General features: G+C 39.5%; 1 protein-coding gene across 2 annotated transcripts in view; it reads right to left on the bottom strand.

Moving 5' to 3' along the window:
- Nucleotides 1-16382, bottom strand: part of PLPP1 (phospholipid phosphatase 1) — a 135214-nt gene that overhangs the window by 27668 nt on the left and 91164 nt on the right. The gene's annotated exons all lie outside the window — the stretch shown is intronic.

Raw genomic sequence — 16382 nt, forward strand, 5'->3', positions numbered from 1 at the left:
TCCTGGGCTGTTCCTGAAGCCCACACCGCTCTCCCAGCAGGACTACCCCTGGAGCCTGTGGCCGCCCAGCTGGGCTGTTCCTAGAACCCCCAGCCGCCCATTCAGTTCACGGCATGGCTGGGGGGCAGAGACTAGAGGTCAGCTGACTGGTGAGGAATGTGAAGTGGGAGGGGCTGGAGGAGACCCTATCTCCTGATTTCAGCATAGGTGTCACTGCTGCAAGACACCACAAAGTCGGAGACAGTGAGTAACACTACCTGTGATTATAATTTCCATTAAAAGTCCCCACTACAGTTCTCAGATCAGCAGATGACCTTGATCAAGAGTACCTAAGTTGGCTGGTCAGAACTCCCTCATCCTCCCCCACCAAGGAGTAAGAGAAAAAATAAAAATAGAGAATAATTGGAAGGGCGAGGAAAAGAGGGGGAGGAACAAAGGAAAAGGGAGAGAAAAAATAAGAGAAAGAACAAGAGGGAGTCCTAAATGTCTGTGGGTTAGGGGTGTAAATTACTTGTCTTGCCTTGGGTGCTGACAACCCACGCTATGAAAATAATTTTACTGTTAAGGGTTCCCGCAACTTGGGAAATTTTAATAAAGGGATCACAGCCATAGGTTGGGAAAAACTGATTTAGAACCAGGATTGTTAAGTATGTCTCCATAAAAGTATTTTAAATGCTTCTATAAATACACACACATTTGAAATACATATGTGAAAACTTAGTTACCAGATAGTTCCAATTCTGCACTTACACCAGCATACAAAAAAAAAAAAAAAAAAAAGTAATCATATGGAGCCTATTAAAAACACAGCTTTTTATTTTTTCTCCTCCAAAGCTGTCCCGCTGTTATTTCTTTCCACCACTAAACGTCACCTGTTTTTCAGATTCAATGAAATGCGAACCACTTCCTCTGAGCTCAGGTAACCACATACGCCCCCTTGTGGTGGCATCAAAAGAGCCGCCTCGGCTCATGATACTAATGCCCTAACCGGCATTACTGGAGTACCATGGAGTGCAGAATTAAGACCCGTCCTCCGTCGCTGCTTAACGAAGTACTCGTGATGTCATCGACCAATAAAGAGGGGGAGGATATCTGCTTGAAAAGGAATATATGCTTTTGTTTTTTTAATTATATGTGGAGGGGCTGTGGGGCGGGAGAGGGGGTAAGAGTACGTTTTTATGAAACACATGTTGGTGTGCTTTAAAAACACAGAGCCAGGCCACTAGAATTTTCAGGTCACCAATGGCAGCCAACATTTCTCTCAATACTTCTTTTAAGCAATGCCGAGTTAAAACAAACTTACCTGTTAAAAGTGTCAAGTCCATACACATAGAGTTAAACCCAAGAAAAACTGTATATATCAGAGGAGCGTCACCACTGACCTACAACGTTTTACTGTAGCTTTCATCATAAGAGTTCCAAACACAGGAATGTAAAAGTATAACTGAAGGATGGAAATATAACTAATAACTAGTTACTAAGTACATCTATCATGGACTTATTTATTCCATGGAATTTCTGGAAAACACTGGAGACGCCACAGAATATGGTGGAAAGTCTGGTGGGAAACCGTACAGAGAAATTAAACTTGTAAGGGTAGAAAGTTCCTGTTTCTGCAAGTATGGTCCATATAGTGAGCACGTTTATACACTATTAGATTGTAAGCTCTTATGAGCAGAGTTCTCTTAAACCTCTTGCATCCTTTATATTGTAAAGCGCTGCACAAACTGTTGGCACTATGTAAATCCTGAACAATAATAAATATTATATGCAGGTAATATATATTTATTTTTACTAATCTAATTGCAGTGCTAGTTTACTAACAATTACAGGCCTCCATGAAAGCATTAGACTGCATTCAGATGCGTTAAAAAAAAAAAAAAAAAAAACAAAAAAAAAAAAAAAAAAAAAAACTTAATACTACAGGTAAGAAGGAAAAAGAAACAAAAAGGTTGTTTAGTACTAAAACAAGGTTATTATGCACACTTTAAATAGTGTAGTGAAGGATATAAGCAACTCTGTCAATTTATAATCACTTTCTGCTCCTGAAACTGATGGAAAATCCAACACCTTTGAGTTGTCACCTCAGGTCCTATGAGTTCAGTTCACACCACAAGTCCACGGGTTTTCTTTAAGGCTCGGTTCACACTGCTGCAACCTAAAAGTTGCACGACTTACAGTGCAACTTGAAGCAACTTTACAAGAAGATTAACCAGACATTCCCTAATGTCAGATCCAAATCACATCAATTAAGATGAGGATCTGACTTGGAGGAGACTTCCAATAAAGTCTATGGGCACAAGTCAGACAGATGTAGCCCTGAAGTAGTACAGGAACTTTTTCTAAAGTCAATGCAACTTCAGTAGTGCCAACACAGCTCTCATTGACTAAAATGGGATTTCACACGTCACACAACTTGGGGTCTGACAAGTCGGAGCAGTGTGAACCGAGCCTAAAAAGGGTATGGATATTTTTATATAGTTACATTAATGCAGCTTGGACCAATGGAACTATGTATATACTATACCTATGGGATCCGTCTAGAAGCTAGAAATGGCTGTACTAGGCACCCTTAGTCCAGTGATCTCCACTAGTTTCTGGGTCCCATGCCGGGTGGCCGCCCTGCGAACGCTCATGCGCCATTTAGAGACCGCTTTGCATTTTCTTAATGGATGCACACCATTCTCTGATTAGACAAGGCGGAAAAGCAGGGCGGTGCCTAAAATTCTTCTTCAAAATTTCTGTATAATTCAAACTCTCCTTGTCTCTGGATTTTATCAGTACCAATTAGAGATGAATATAATGAGTTGTTAAAGTTGCTAAAACAACATCAGTGTTCCGTTTAATACGTTGTTTTAGATGGTTTGGAAAGGTTTTCAATAAACATTTGCTGAAATTAAACCTGTGATGAAACCATCCCAAGTGTATTTGATTTTTATTAATAATCCTCGCTATGCTCTTTCCAGTTCCAAGACGCTTCAGCACTGATAGTACTACTGGCCTATTTATTGTCTTGGTTTCTCATCCAGAAAAATAAAATGCTGATTGGAAGCCAGACCTGAAGTGATTCAGATTGATTGTAAACAGACTTTCTCTCTCCAACTTCTATGAGCAGTATATTGCGTAAATTACAGACAAGCATTTGTCACACTTGGATTGGGGGGAGAAGAGAATAAAAGTGAAGGATTTATAATCCAGTTCAGATGCTATGATGAGAGATAACTCAATCCGGGAAAAGGGAAAAGCTTTCTCCAGGAATGGTGCCGAAGGCTCTCATAGTGGATGCAAAAGAGGGGATTTGCTGTAAACCTATGACCACTGCATTGTACAATGCTTCTGTGTGATCGCAAGTCTATTGTGAAGCCTTTCCACATATTTAGATAAATTAACCTTTTGCTTTCTCCATCAACTCAACCACACACAGTTATTACTTTTTATATGACTTAACCCTCCCTTTTAGACTGTAAGCTCTTAAGAGAAGGGCCCTCTTAACTCTCTTGTATTGAATTGTATCTGTACAGTCTGCCTTTTAGTTGGTGTGTGTGTTTTTATTTTATTTTATTAATCTGCAGCATTAATTTAAATAACACCTAGTAGTCCTGCCATGAAGGTCTGTGTTTAGCAACTTCCTGCTCCTGGTGCTCCCACGTTGTCACCCTCTCACATGCACTTTGAGAGTGACTACAAGTGACCATACTGGCACAAACTGCACAGACCTGGTTTATGTTGTCTGGAAACCAGTCCAATAGCCAATGTACACTGGCTCTGGAGTGAGTACTTGCAAACAGTAAGTAGCTATAAAAAAAAAAAAAAAAAACAGGCTGCAGCTCTGAAATGCACAGAGGATGGGGGGGCTGGGAAGGTAAAAAAAAAAAAATATTTTAGGAAAAAAAATATAACATGGCAACTTGAAAGCCATCCCCGAATGTAGACAGCGTGCATTCAGGGACCTGCACCCGCACGGATGTCAAATTGGGAGTAGCGACTACGTCCACGCAGCCACTCTGTGTCCCAATTGACATGAATGGAACTGCCGTATGGGCATACACAGCTCTTGCATGGGTGTACTATTAAGTACACCCATATGAAGGAGGCCCAAGACTGATGACAGCTAGCGAGGCGTAACAATTTTAGACCGCATGCACACAGGCAGCTTAAGGCTTCTCAAGTACATTACGGGTGTATTTCCGCCCTCAAGAGAGACAGCTGTAGCCTACGGACACCCACAGTAATAAATCGCTATACGCAGCTATACATTATGCTTGTGTAAACTAGCACTTTAGTGTAAATTCAATAACTCAGCTACTGTACCATATTAATGGTTCATCACTATGATGGGTGACCCCATTGACCAATAATGTGGTGCCAGTGGAGACGGAGACAGATTCTAAACCTTGAAGCCTGGTCGATATTTGAATTTCAGAGCACCCTTCAAATTGGGGCATGCCAGGCAAAGGATAGCTAAGGAAAACAGACATGCAGACACCAGAAGATAGCAGCTAGGTGGCAGCCAAGGTATTTTTGCCACCTCAAGTTCACTTTAAAAACTAACAAAAACACCAATGAAAGTTCCTACTTTATAAAGTTTACAGTAGACCCACACTAACATGTCTACATAAAGTTAGGTTGGGTAAATAAAGGGCATCAGAGAGTCTAAAGAACTTCTTTTCTGGAGAAAACATTACTCTAAGCTCCCTCTTGTAACAAACATATGAGCAAAATGACTAGGCATTACACTAAAAATATATATATAAATAATAATCCAATCATGCAAATTTTTGAAGTAGAAAGAACCTCAGTTATTTCTCTGAGGCCAACTTCCCGCCTTTGAGGTGGGGTAATGTGCCTTGTGTTAAAGCAGCTTATTTACTTTAATGGGTTGCCAATGCATCTTAGTGTGCCTCAAACTACACCTAAAAACAAAAAATTCAGGCGCACAGACCAGAGGCCAAGTGAAAAGTCAAAAAGAAAAAATAACTGTAGCTGTGGCCGCTGCTGTCCAAAACTCATAGACAAACGAAGGACAGAAGATATAAGCAAAGGGGTGAACACTTGGTGCTGGGTTTTCCTAAGCCCCTGTGTCATCCATGTGGCTCCAGCCTCAAGGTACTGTCAGTTTTTTAATACAAGTCCCTGCATGACCATCAACTGACTGCTGTATGCCTTGGTGAATATATTTTTTTAACAACAATAAAAAGTTTTTACGTTGCCTCTGAGGGTCCTATTTATGTCTGCTGATCAGCGCTGTTCACCCCTTTGATTATCTCTCAAACTACACTACACTACAATACTCACACTTTTTGCGAATGTACCATGTGGCAATGTGGGTTGTTATATTGAGTTAGCGTGCCATTAAAATTAAATCGCACCACAATGCACTACCATAATGCCCTAATGTACTTCACACATTTGCGCTGCGTTACTGCAGCACACGTTAATGTGTGAAGCTGGAAAACAGACCTATGCTAACCTTGCCCAGCAAACAAATGTTTTCCACAATAAATGTCCACATTTTCATACAAGAAAACTATGGTTGGTTCTCCTTGGCCCAGACGTTTCATGGTCAGCATGAGAGTCTTTGCGTTGTCTGCTTTCATAGCTGTGTTGTTGATGTAGGAAAGTCTATATAAATAATACCTTTATGGGAGAGCTGACCAATAAATCCCTTTAAACTCGGTGACATATGATGTATAACCACAGTAATCAGAGGCATACACATATCATGTAAACAAGTTATGCGAGATAGTGTCTTGTGGTAGACCACAAGGCCAACATGAAGCTCCATACCAAGCCAGCACCTCTTGAGATTTTCTGAGGAAAATTACTACAGTTTTAGACATGTGCACACTGAAATATTTCGTTTCGGAATTTCGTTTTCGTCCAAAAAATATATTTAGTTACTCCCGAAATTCGTTTTTATTTATTTTGTTTTTCGTTAAAAATTGCATTAGTCCGAAAATCCAAATTAAGGTGGAATCTGTCATTAAAGGCTTATGGTATCTGTTGAATGTTCAAAGAAGATTCAACGGAGCAGCTAAACTGTACGACGCCGTAGTTTACCTGCTCTGTCGAATCTTCTTAGAACTTTCAACAGACACCATAAGCCAAAGTACGTGTGTACTTAGTTCTAGCTATTTTACTTCTCCTCCTCTTTGGTTACAATCAGCCAATAACATTCATCATCATCATTTATTTTATTTATCTTTTCTCCCCTACGTCGAATATTTCTCCCCTACTACGTTGAATATTTCTCCCCTACTACGTCGAATATTTCTCCCCTACTACGTCGAATATTTCTCCCCTACGTCAAATCTTTTCTCTCTATGTCGAATCTTTTCTCTCTTATGTAGAATAATCTTGGACTAATAGAGTTAAGGTTAGGCACATTCGACCACAGGTTCGATGGACACAGATTGTTATAGTCATCATCATGTCGAATCTCCTATCTATATCGAACTGTTGTAGCAACAAAAACGAAAATAAAGCATTTGTTTATGTCGGATCTTTCATTTTTCGGATTCTGCACTTTCATTATCGTTTGTTAAAACGATAACGAAAATTCCTGAAATTCAGACAAAAATGCATTTGGACGAAAACAAATGCACATGTCTACCAGAGATGAAGACTTTTCCACAAACTGAATATGCATTCAGTACTAGTACCTCCATAGCTCATGAAAGCCTATTAGGATATATTACCAGAAAAGATGAGATCAAGGCAGCAGAGGATCCAAGATGGAGATCACTACTGGCCCACTGCTTAACATTTTGCAAAAACCAGCACCACGCAATGCAATTATTTCAAAAACAGTATTGCACTTGTAGTCACAGATATCTCAATATGTGTTTCCCAAGTCAGCAAACGTATAATACAGTCAACATGCAACAGATGCAGGAAAATTCCTGATTTACATTTATATAGAATGCTTCTAGTTTTCAACCCAGCACCAGTCTGCCCTTTAAATGTCCCAGATAACAGCAACAAAAGAAAATGTTTCTATCCAACCATTGCAAAGAGTTATAAATAGGACCGATTTTTTCCAGATGTTTCTTTGTACTTTTACCATAGGAACAGATGCTGCAGACATTTTATTTTGGAGAAAACATACTTTGTGTTCTTACTGCAGACACACCTGACTTATTGGCAATGCCTCATGAACTTCTACCCTCCTATGAATACTTCAGAGAAAATGAATTTTAAATGTTCAGCTGTACAAAAAATATAATTATATTGTTATTCCAGTTGTAGTCATCTGGCATGCAGAAATATTCAGTAACGCTTATAAACAAGTGTGTTCCACTTGAAAAGTCACTATTACTCATAGGCCTGTCAGCCCTGGTACTGCCAGCAACTCCTTCCAGGAAGTTATGTGCCAAGAGCAAAAGGAAAAAAAAAAAAAAAATCTTAAAGTGCAAATCCATATCAACCCATTATTATGTATTTATGGAGATGTTGGTGGTTTGTATGATCCACCAACTTCTTATACCCATTGGGCCATGCAGGAGTGAAATATCTGCAACTTCTCAGCCCATCCTCATGCCACAATTATCAAAAATTGGCCTTTTTAACATTCTTATCTTAAGATTATTAGAGGATTTATATGGCAAAAAAATAGTCTGTGCAGCACTTTGCAAAATAAAAGGACACAGAGGGTTGAAAGGGCCCTAAGAGCTTACAATCTAAAAGATTATATAGATTGGTTGCTGATTTTGTGACTCTGAGACTGCAGCGTGAGCATTGGGACAACAGTGCTTCTGATCACATATAGGTTGAATTATTACACTTTACTAAATGATCAATTTTAGGTGGATTAAGAGAACCGCCAATGGTGCCCTATATTATTTTATATATATATTTATATATAAGGGGTTTAGAAATGGCAGCAAAGTGATTTCATGTAGATCATTTTACTTACATAATGAACAGAATTTGTTCTGTAGCAGAGAAAGTTGATCAACTCATTTTTACACGAAGCAAAACGGAAGCAACAAAAAAAGATGTGGTCACATCAAACAACGTGCAATAACGTAAAATGGTTATTCTGTGGTAGGAGTATAATCATATCTTGGGCAATAATGATTTGCTGTTACTGGCATTAAAATAATCAAAGTACAAAAAAGTGTAATAGTTGGGATTGGGGCTGCCACGTTTTCTGTTCTTCCAGAATTACAAGCCAACTAATGTATTTAAGGAACATACAGTAATGCCTGTGCGGGGCTGCTGCAATATTTTTATCCTACAATGCTTCTGATACCGTGGATTAGGGTATAGCAACACATTGTGGGGTCACAAGGCATGGTGTCCATGTCATGCTGGTTGACAATAATAAAGCTGACCTTGCAGCAGTAGCATTTTGTTTGAATGTCTGAAAAAAAAAAATTCTACCTCGCTCCTTTGAATCTTCTTATCAATTTCTTTTATCACTGTGTCCGAAATGATTGTTGATTAGAAGCCACTAAATATTAGAAAATTGAACATTCCAAAGATGAAAATTTTCAAAACAAAGAAAAACTCTATTCCTTATAGTCAGCTTTATGGCCAACCTGACTTGGACCCTGCCCCAACCTTCCTCTCGGGGAATCCTGCCTATCACAATGTATTGTACCAGGAGAGATAGAGGATGCAAAAGCAAAGCGGCCCCATACAGGTGACTAGAAGAAGAGTTGGTGCTGAAAAGTACTGGTTTATGTACACACTTGACATACATTAGCCGCCTATTGAAATACTGCAACCTAACCCCAGCCAGACAAAAAGGCAGGTAGCACAAAAAAATATAATAATAATAATTTTAGCAGCTCCTAACCTTCTCATTTCCCATCACTTCCTGACCGGACAGGAAATGAGGTGAAATCTCCCCAACTAGTCAACGTTCATTTTTGCCAGCACACCACGGATCATCAATGTTGTCCGAAAAGCTTTTTTATTGAAGAACGATCACATCGCTGATTGAACTAAAATTTTCCAATGACCAGCTTTAGTTTCTGAAGAGGGGGGAAAGAAAGGCTGCATGGCTTCTTGCAGATCACATATAGATAATTCAGTGATCAGACTGTTAGAAGATTTTGGTCAGATGTTTGCAATCAATGGGGAAATTATTATATATAAAATTGTATTTTGTGCTAGCTTTTCTCACGCAGAACCTCATACGAAATTCATGAAGGCATAATCTCAAATGTGCACTTTTTTGGCCAAACCGATCCAGTAATACATTTTCTGCTACTGAGACAGTTTTCACACCCTTGAACCTTGTGGTCTGTGATTGCGCACATAGTTGTAAAGTCCAGGCAAATACCATCAAGCTGGAGCTCTCTAGTCAGTATATTGATGTTGTATTCTGCTTTTGTATAATATGAGTCTTATTGCAGAATTTAAACTATAATGGGGAGGACAAAACACTCCTCCTATATTCATTCAGGTAAGTGGAGGTGCTAGCCGCTTTCTTGGTTTTAAGCTTTTTTTTTTTTTTTTTTTTTTTTTTTTTTAATGCGATTCTCTCTACTGCTTTAAAAATAAAATCTCAATATTTATTCCACTTTATATGTTCTGTAAAACAATCCATGGTGAATGACAGAAGAGTAATGCCACGGATATGGATAAAGATACCTTTGGAGTAACAGAATGGAGGAATGATAAGTTCCTATGACTCTGGAGCCCCAACGCCAGCACGGATTAGGCCTGGAAAAGCTGACATTGCTGTGGTCTGTTGTCATGGTGAGCTGGCACTGTGGCGTAGGTATACCAGAATAGCAGACAACATCCCTTCTGTGAATCCATTTATAAAAAGTGTCATAATACACCTTGCCATTTAAAATAATGCACTCTCATGCAATAAGCACATTTTCGTGATCAAAAATACAGATGCTAAAGAATTACTATTAGTTACAAATAGCAAAATATTTCATATTGATTGCTTGAACTAGCTACATTTACCTAATTTCCTTGCAAAAGAAAGCAGTTTTTATGCAGCCCAGTATCTGACACCTTATATACTCCACCACCTAGCATAACTATTCAATCCCTTACCGTGAATCTGTAGATTTCTCATACAAGGTAACAGGTTTACTATAAAACCTCTTTTGCCTCTTTGCAGTAATATATACAGGTACATCTCAAAAAATTTGAATATCATCAAAAAGTTAATTTCAGTAATTCAATTCAAAACGTGAAACTCATATATTCTATTCATTACACACAGAGTGATATATTTCAAGCATTTCTTTCTTTTAATTTTGAAGATTATGGCTTACAGCTAGTGAAAACCCAGAATTCAGCATCTCAAAAAATTTGAACATTACATAAGATAAATAAAAAAAAAAAAAAAAAAAATGTATTTTTAATCCAGAAAATGTTGGCTTACTGAAAAGTACAGTGGAACCTTGGATTACGAGCATAATCCGTTCCAGGAGAATGCTTGTAATCCAAAGCACTCGCATATCAAAGCGAGTTTCCCCATAGAAGTCAATGGAAACGAAGATAATTAGTTCCACATTGACTTCTATTGTATGCAGTACCGCATTTGGCCAGAGGTGGGGGGGGGGCGCCGGAGAGACTCGGAAATACTCAGAGACCATTCGGATGCGCTCAGAAACCCTCAGAGAGGTTCGGAAACACTCGGGAACGGAGTATTCCGAGTGTTTCAGAGTGCATACGAATGGTTCCGAGTGTCACCAACGCCCCCGCACCCCTGGCCAAATGCGGTACTGCACACCGCAGAGGCTTGAATCCTGCTCGTTTGGGAGACAACACTCGCAAACCGAGACAGGATTTTTAAAAAGTAATAGCTTGTATTGCGAAACGATTGTTAACCGCGTTACTCGAAATCCAAGGTATTACTGTATGTCCAAGTATAGTATAGTATGCACTCAATACTTGGTCAGGGCTCCTTTTGCATCAATTACTTCATCAATGCAGCGTGGCATGGAGGCGATTAGGTGTTATGGAAGTCCAGGTAGCGGCCTTCAATTCGTCTGCATTGTTGGGTCTGGTGTCTCATCTTCCTCCTGACAATATCCCACATATTCTCTATGGGGTTTAGGTCAGGTGAGTTTGCTGGCCAATAAAGCACAGTGATACCATGATCATTAAACCAGGTATTGGTACTTTTTGCAGTGTGGGCAGGTGCTGAAAAATGAAATCCTGCTGAAAAAGTCCTGCTGAAAAATAAAATCAGCATCTCCATAAAGCAGTCAGCAGAAGGAAGCATGAAGTGTTCTAGAATTTCCTGGTAGAGGGCTAGTGCCGACTTTGGACTTGATAAACCACAGTGGACCAACACCAGCAGATGACATGTTTCCCCAAATCATCACTGACTGTGGAAACTTAACACCGATCCTCATGCAACTTGGATTCTGTGCCTCTCCACTCTTCCGCCAGACTCTGGGACCTTAATTTCCAAATGAAATGCAAAATGTAGTTTCATCCGAAAAGAGGACTTTGGACCACTAAGCAACAGTCCAGTCCTTTTTCTCCTTAGCCCAGGTAAGACCCTTCTGATGTTGTCTCTGGTTCAGGAGTGGCTCGACAAAAGGAACGTGACAGTTGTAGCTCATGTCGTGGATACCTCTGTGGTCGCTCTTGAAGCAATGGCACCAGCTGTAGTTCATGCCTTGTGAATCTCCCCCAAATTCTTGAATGGCCTTTGCTTCACAATCCTCTAAAAGCTGTGATTATCCCTGTTGCTTGTGCACCTTTTTCTACCAAACTTTTTCCTTCCACTCAACTTTCCATCAATATGCTTGGATACAGCACTCTGAACAGCCAGCTTCTATAGCAATGACCTTTTGTGACTTACCGTCCTTGTGGAGGGTGTTAATGATGGTCTTCTGGACAAGTATCAGCAGTCTTCTCCGTGATTATGTAACCTACTGAACCAGATTGGGAGGCCATTTAAAGGCTCAGGATACCTTTACAGGTGTTTTTTGTTAATTAGCTGATTAAAGTGTGACACCATGAGTCTACAATATTGAACTTTTTTTTTAAATATTCTACATTTTCTGACATACTGAATCTTGGATTTTCATTAGCTGTAAGAAATAAATGCTTGAATATATCATTCTGTGTGTAATGAATCTATATAATAATATACGAGTATCACTTTTGAATGGAATTACTGAAATAAATTTACTTTTTGATGATAATCAAATTTTTTGAGATGCACCTGTACTTACCTCTCTATCACTCTCACCAACTCATTCAATGCCAGGAGCTAAATGTGACAGCGCTGGCCTATTCAGTGCTGTCATATGGGAAGTCCATAATCCAGTGTGTGCTACGATTCCAGCGAGCTGCAGCTTGCGAGTATCGGGTGGCATGAGCCTGTTCAATAGAAACCAGCCAACATTTGGCCCGTGTGTAGGCAGGCAGTCCGACAGAAGCCTTACCCACCCCCATCTTATGCATCAATAGGTGAGATGCCGCTCTCTTTTTGGGGATATTTCTAGAGAATGATGAGTACCCCAAATTTCATGAGACGACACTCCAGTCCATAGAAAGAAGATCTTCTTGTGAGTTGACTTGCTCTGCATTCCCCAGGATCTCGCCAGAAGGGGCAAGACAACACCCTCCCCTAAGCTCCGTAGGCAGAAAACAGGGTTAAGGTATATCAATGACAACTTTTTTCTTTACTAGTACCTTTTCCACATACTACCAGCCAGCAATTTTTACAGGGGGAGGGGCTGCTGGACAGAAGAGGACCTTGCATTTTACTGCAAAGCCTGTTTTAAACGTCTGATTCAAATTGACAAAGCTGATTCACTATATGAATCTGTTTTGAGTAAACGTAGATAAGGTACAAAGTCAATAAAATTAATCATGTAATCTTAATAATTTGGACAAGTCAGTGATTAAAGGGATGAATTTGCCAAACCTGATGCCTGTAGTCAAAAGCAGTGAAAGACATCAGTAGATTGTGTATAGCAGTTGGGAAACTACAAAAAATCCTATAATCCATCATGCCCTGGACTCTTCATTTTATTTTCAATCTAAATAGGATTTAAAAATGTAAAAAAAAAAAAAACATTATGGTTTCAGTGACCGCACAGCTATTTCTTGCTGGGATGCTAGCCTACTAAATATTTTCAGGAGTAATAGTTATTGGACAGGGAAGAAGTTGTATCCAATAGCCGTTCTTACACACCCCGCCCCCCTCCGGTAAAGGTGCTGGAGGTGTCCGCCACTCACCCACCTCTCATTCCCTACTCCATTAATTAAACACAATGGTCTTCAGTGTTTAGAGAAGCATTGGCCCGCACAAATGCCTGGGTTGTGCTCATGCCTACACGTCATCACCTTCTACTATACCTTAGCTGGTACAGATAATGAGAACCATAGCAGAAAGGCTGAGATTAAAGCCATTTCTTTTAACCATCATGTAAACAGCCGCTTAAACTACCAGATGTGTGTTAGTGCTACAATGCATACACATCGTCCATCAGGTCCCACCATCTGCTCTACAAGTTAACAGCAATGAGGTCACCGAGCTGTCTGCCGAGATACACTGCATAGTACATTAGAGCTACGACTATTCCCAAACTCTTGAAATGTACTTGTGTACTCCATTTCAAACGTTGCTGTCCTACAGGGGGTCAGTGACATGGTAAGGACAGAGTACAAGGATTAAACTGTCGATCGCTGTTTTGTGCCGCTTACTTGTAACCTGGGAGTTTAAGCATTGGAAAACAGATGTTATTTTTAATCTAAATTTCCAACAGCCCCATATTTGGCCACATAAATCTTAACTGATTGCGAGGCCAGATGCCGATAACAGTCGTCTGTCAAACTGCCCAGCTTTAAATCATTACAAAATTTTGCCTTGTGACAAGTTGTGTTTATAATACCACCGGGGGATCCGTGTCATCTATGGGAAAAAGATTACTGGGCTTGTAAGCAGGAAGAACAAATATTGTCAAGGAGTTTTTCTGCCAAAATGCTTGCAAGACTCATTAAATAGCAAGTAAATCCGCTATTGACCATTAACAGGTTCCATATAAAACAGAGCTAATAATTTCACTGGAGATCTCTGGTAGTAAAAAGAAAATAAATATTCACTGGGGAATGTTTGTACCGAAAGGAAACCAATATACAATACAGTATAGGCTGCTATCACAGACCTTATTCAGGAAATGCTAATTGTTTGGCTGTAATGCTAATTTAGTGTATTCAGCACTATCAGGGTACTACACTTAAACAAGTATTGGAGATTTGGCTTTACCTGCTGAATTTCTGTTTGGGGTCAACAAGTTGGGAAAACATTGAAGCCACTGGTTTAGGATAGCCAGAAAACAAGTGCTAGTACTAGCAGCTTAGGTATTTCTCATTGCACAGTTTTGTCTTTAACCACTTGCTTACTGGGCACTTAAACCCCCCTCCTGCCCAGACCAATTTTCAGTTTTCAGCGCTGATGCACTTTGAATGACAATTGCACGGTCATGCTGCACTGTACCCAAATGACATTTTTATCATTTTTTTTTCCCCACAAATAGAGCTTTCTTTTGGTGGTATTTGATCACCTCTGCATTTTTTATTAAAAAAAAATTAAAAATACAGAATTAAAAAAAAAAAAAAAAAAATAGTTTTTTATATTTTGTTATAAAATTTTGCAAACAGGTAATTTTTCTCCTTCATTGATGTACGCTGATGAGGCGGCACTGAGGGGTGGCAATAATGGGCACTGATAGGTTACACTGATAGGCAGCACTGCTAGGTGAACTTAATGTCCAGTAAGAAGAGGCACACCACCTACATCCTATGAGCAGTGGAAGATTTCTGCAGAGCATCTCACCAAAACTGAAAACTTCCATTGCTGGAGAAGCCTAAAATATAACTTGAAATCCAATTTCAAAGCCGCCAAATGAAATGGAAAGATGAACGTACCTGTATTAGTACATAAGCATGTACTTCCTTACAAATTATTTCCACACCCCACTGATCTGCACCTGGCCTATTCAAGAAAAAAAACACCCGAGTACTTCTGGGTATGAGAAAAAAAACAAAACAAAACATGAAAATCCCCCCCTGCCCATAATGCAGTTCTTGATGATGGTGCAGCAAATTCCCAGGCTGAGCTCTGCAACATGGGTCGGGGGGGGGTGTACAGCTCCTGTTTTAATCAGCAACACAAACTGCACACCAAAACCCTAACCCACGCTCACATTTGAGCTTTATGGCACAGGACAGCATTCAACATCAAGAATCCCATCGTTTTAAATTATGCGCATTTACATCCAAGCTGCTGGAAGCTCTCGAAGCCGGTTTCTCAGGCAAAAATCAAGAATTTTTAATCTTGCAGATTTTAAGGAGATAGCACAAATATGCACGTTACAGGCGTTACTCGCTTTGCAGGTGCGATCACAATGCTATAGGGCCAAAAACATGCAATCCTCCCCCAGCTTTTATACAGCTGAAAACAGAGCTAATGTAAAAAAAAAAAAAAAAAAGTTAAAAAATATTAATATATATATATCAAAAATAAATTATATATTTTTGATTTATTTATATATTATAGTTTTTCCTATAGTTTTTTTTTTTTTACATCTATACACAAATGTTTTGCCTTCCATTTCCATTTTAAATTGAATGGGTTGTTTGGATGTGAATGGGGATGGGGCATTGAGCATGCTGCTTGTGCGCCAGAAAGTTAAGTGAACCTGTTATTTTGCGTTATAAGCAATATAAAGGTTCACTTTAAAGCCCACTATTAGCCTTTTTCTTTTTTTGGATAAAATGAGGAAGGATTAAACTATCTGTAAAGTTTCTATATTGCCCATGTCCCCACTGGCGAAACTTCTCCAAATCTCCTGTGTGGTCACCAAGAATTGACAAAGCTTTCCTCCTACAGATTGAAACTGCCAAGCCACAAGCCATAGCCGACAATGTCTAAGGAAGTCTTCAGTCAAAATAGCAATGTAAGCACTGTAAGTGATATCTACCGCTAGTGTGACAAAACCTCCATAGAATAGCCATCATTCCATTCACATATCCTGATTACAATATCCCTTTCCCCCACCGGGCACAGGATTGGAAGCTTCATACACAAGACCATAAAATGCTTATTTTTCCTTTGAAATGCAGCTAAGCTGACAATCCTCCAGACACACAGGGGAATGTTTGCTATTAATACTGTTAGCAGGGCTCCTGAACCTTTCACAGCAGGCTTTGAAATAAAAGGCACTTGTTATATCAAGTTAACCACACCAATAGTTAAGTTACATATAATTATAGTAACAGGCCCAGCACCCCAATATTCCTCTAAGCTGGAGAGACCCGTGCCAAGAATTAGCACAGCCATATATCAGTCTGGATGAGGCAGAGTTTCAAAATCCTTTCTTTTGCAGTTGTAGCAGAAAAAAAATCCTGCTTGTGCATTCTTCTCAAGTGTCTGAGAT

The sequence above is a fragment of the Aquarana catesbeiana genome, linkage group LG01 (genome assembly GCF_042186555.1).
Source record: "Aquarana catesbeiana isolate 2022-GZ linkage group LG01, ASM4218655v1, whole genome shotgun sequence".
Lineage (NCBI taxonomy): Eukaryota > Metazoa > Chordata > Amphibia > Anura > Ranidae > Aquarana > Aquarana catesbeiana.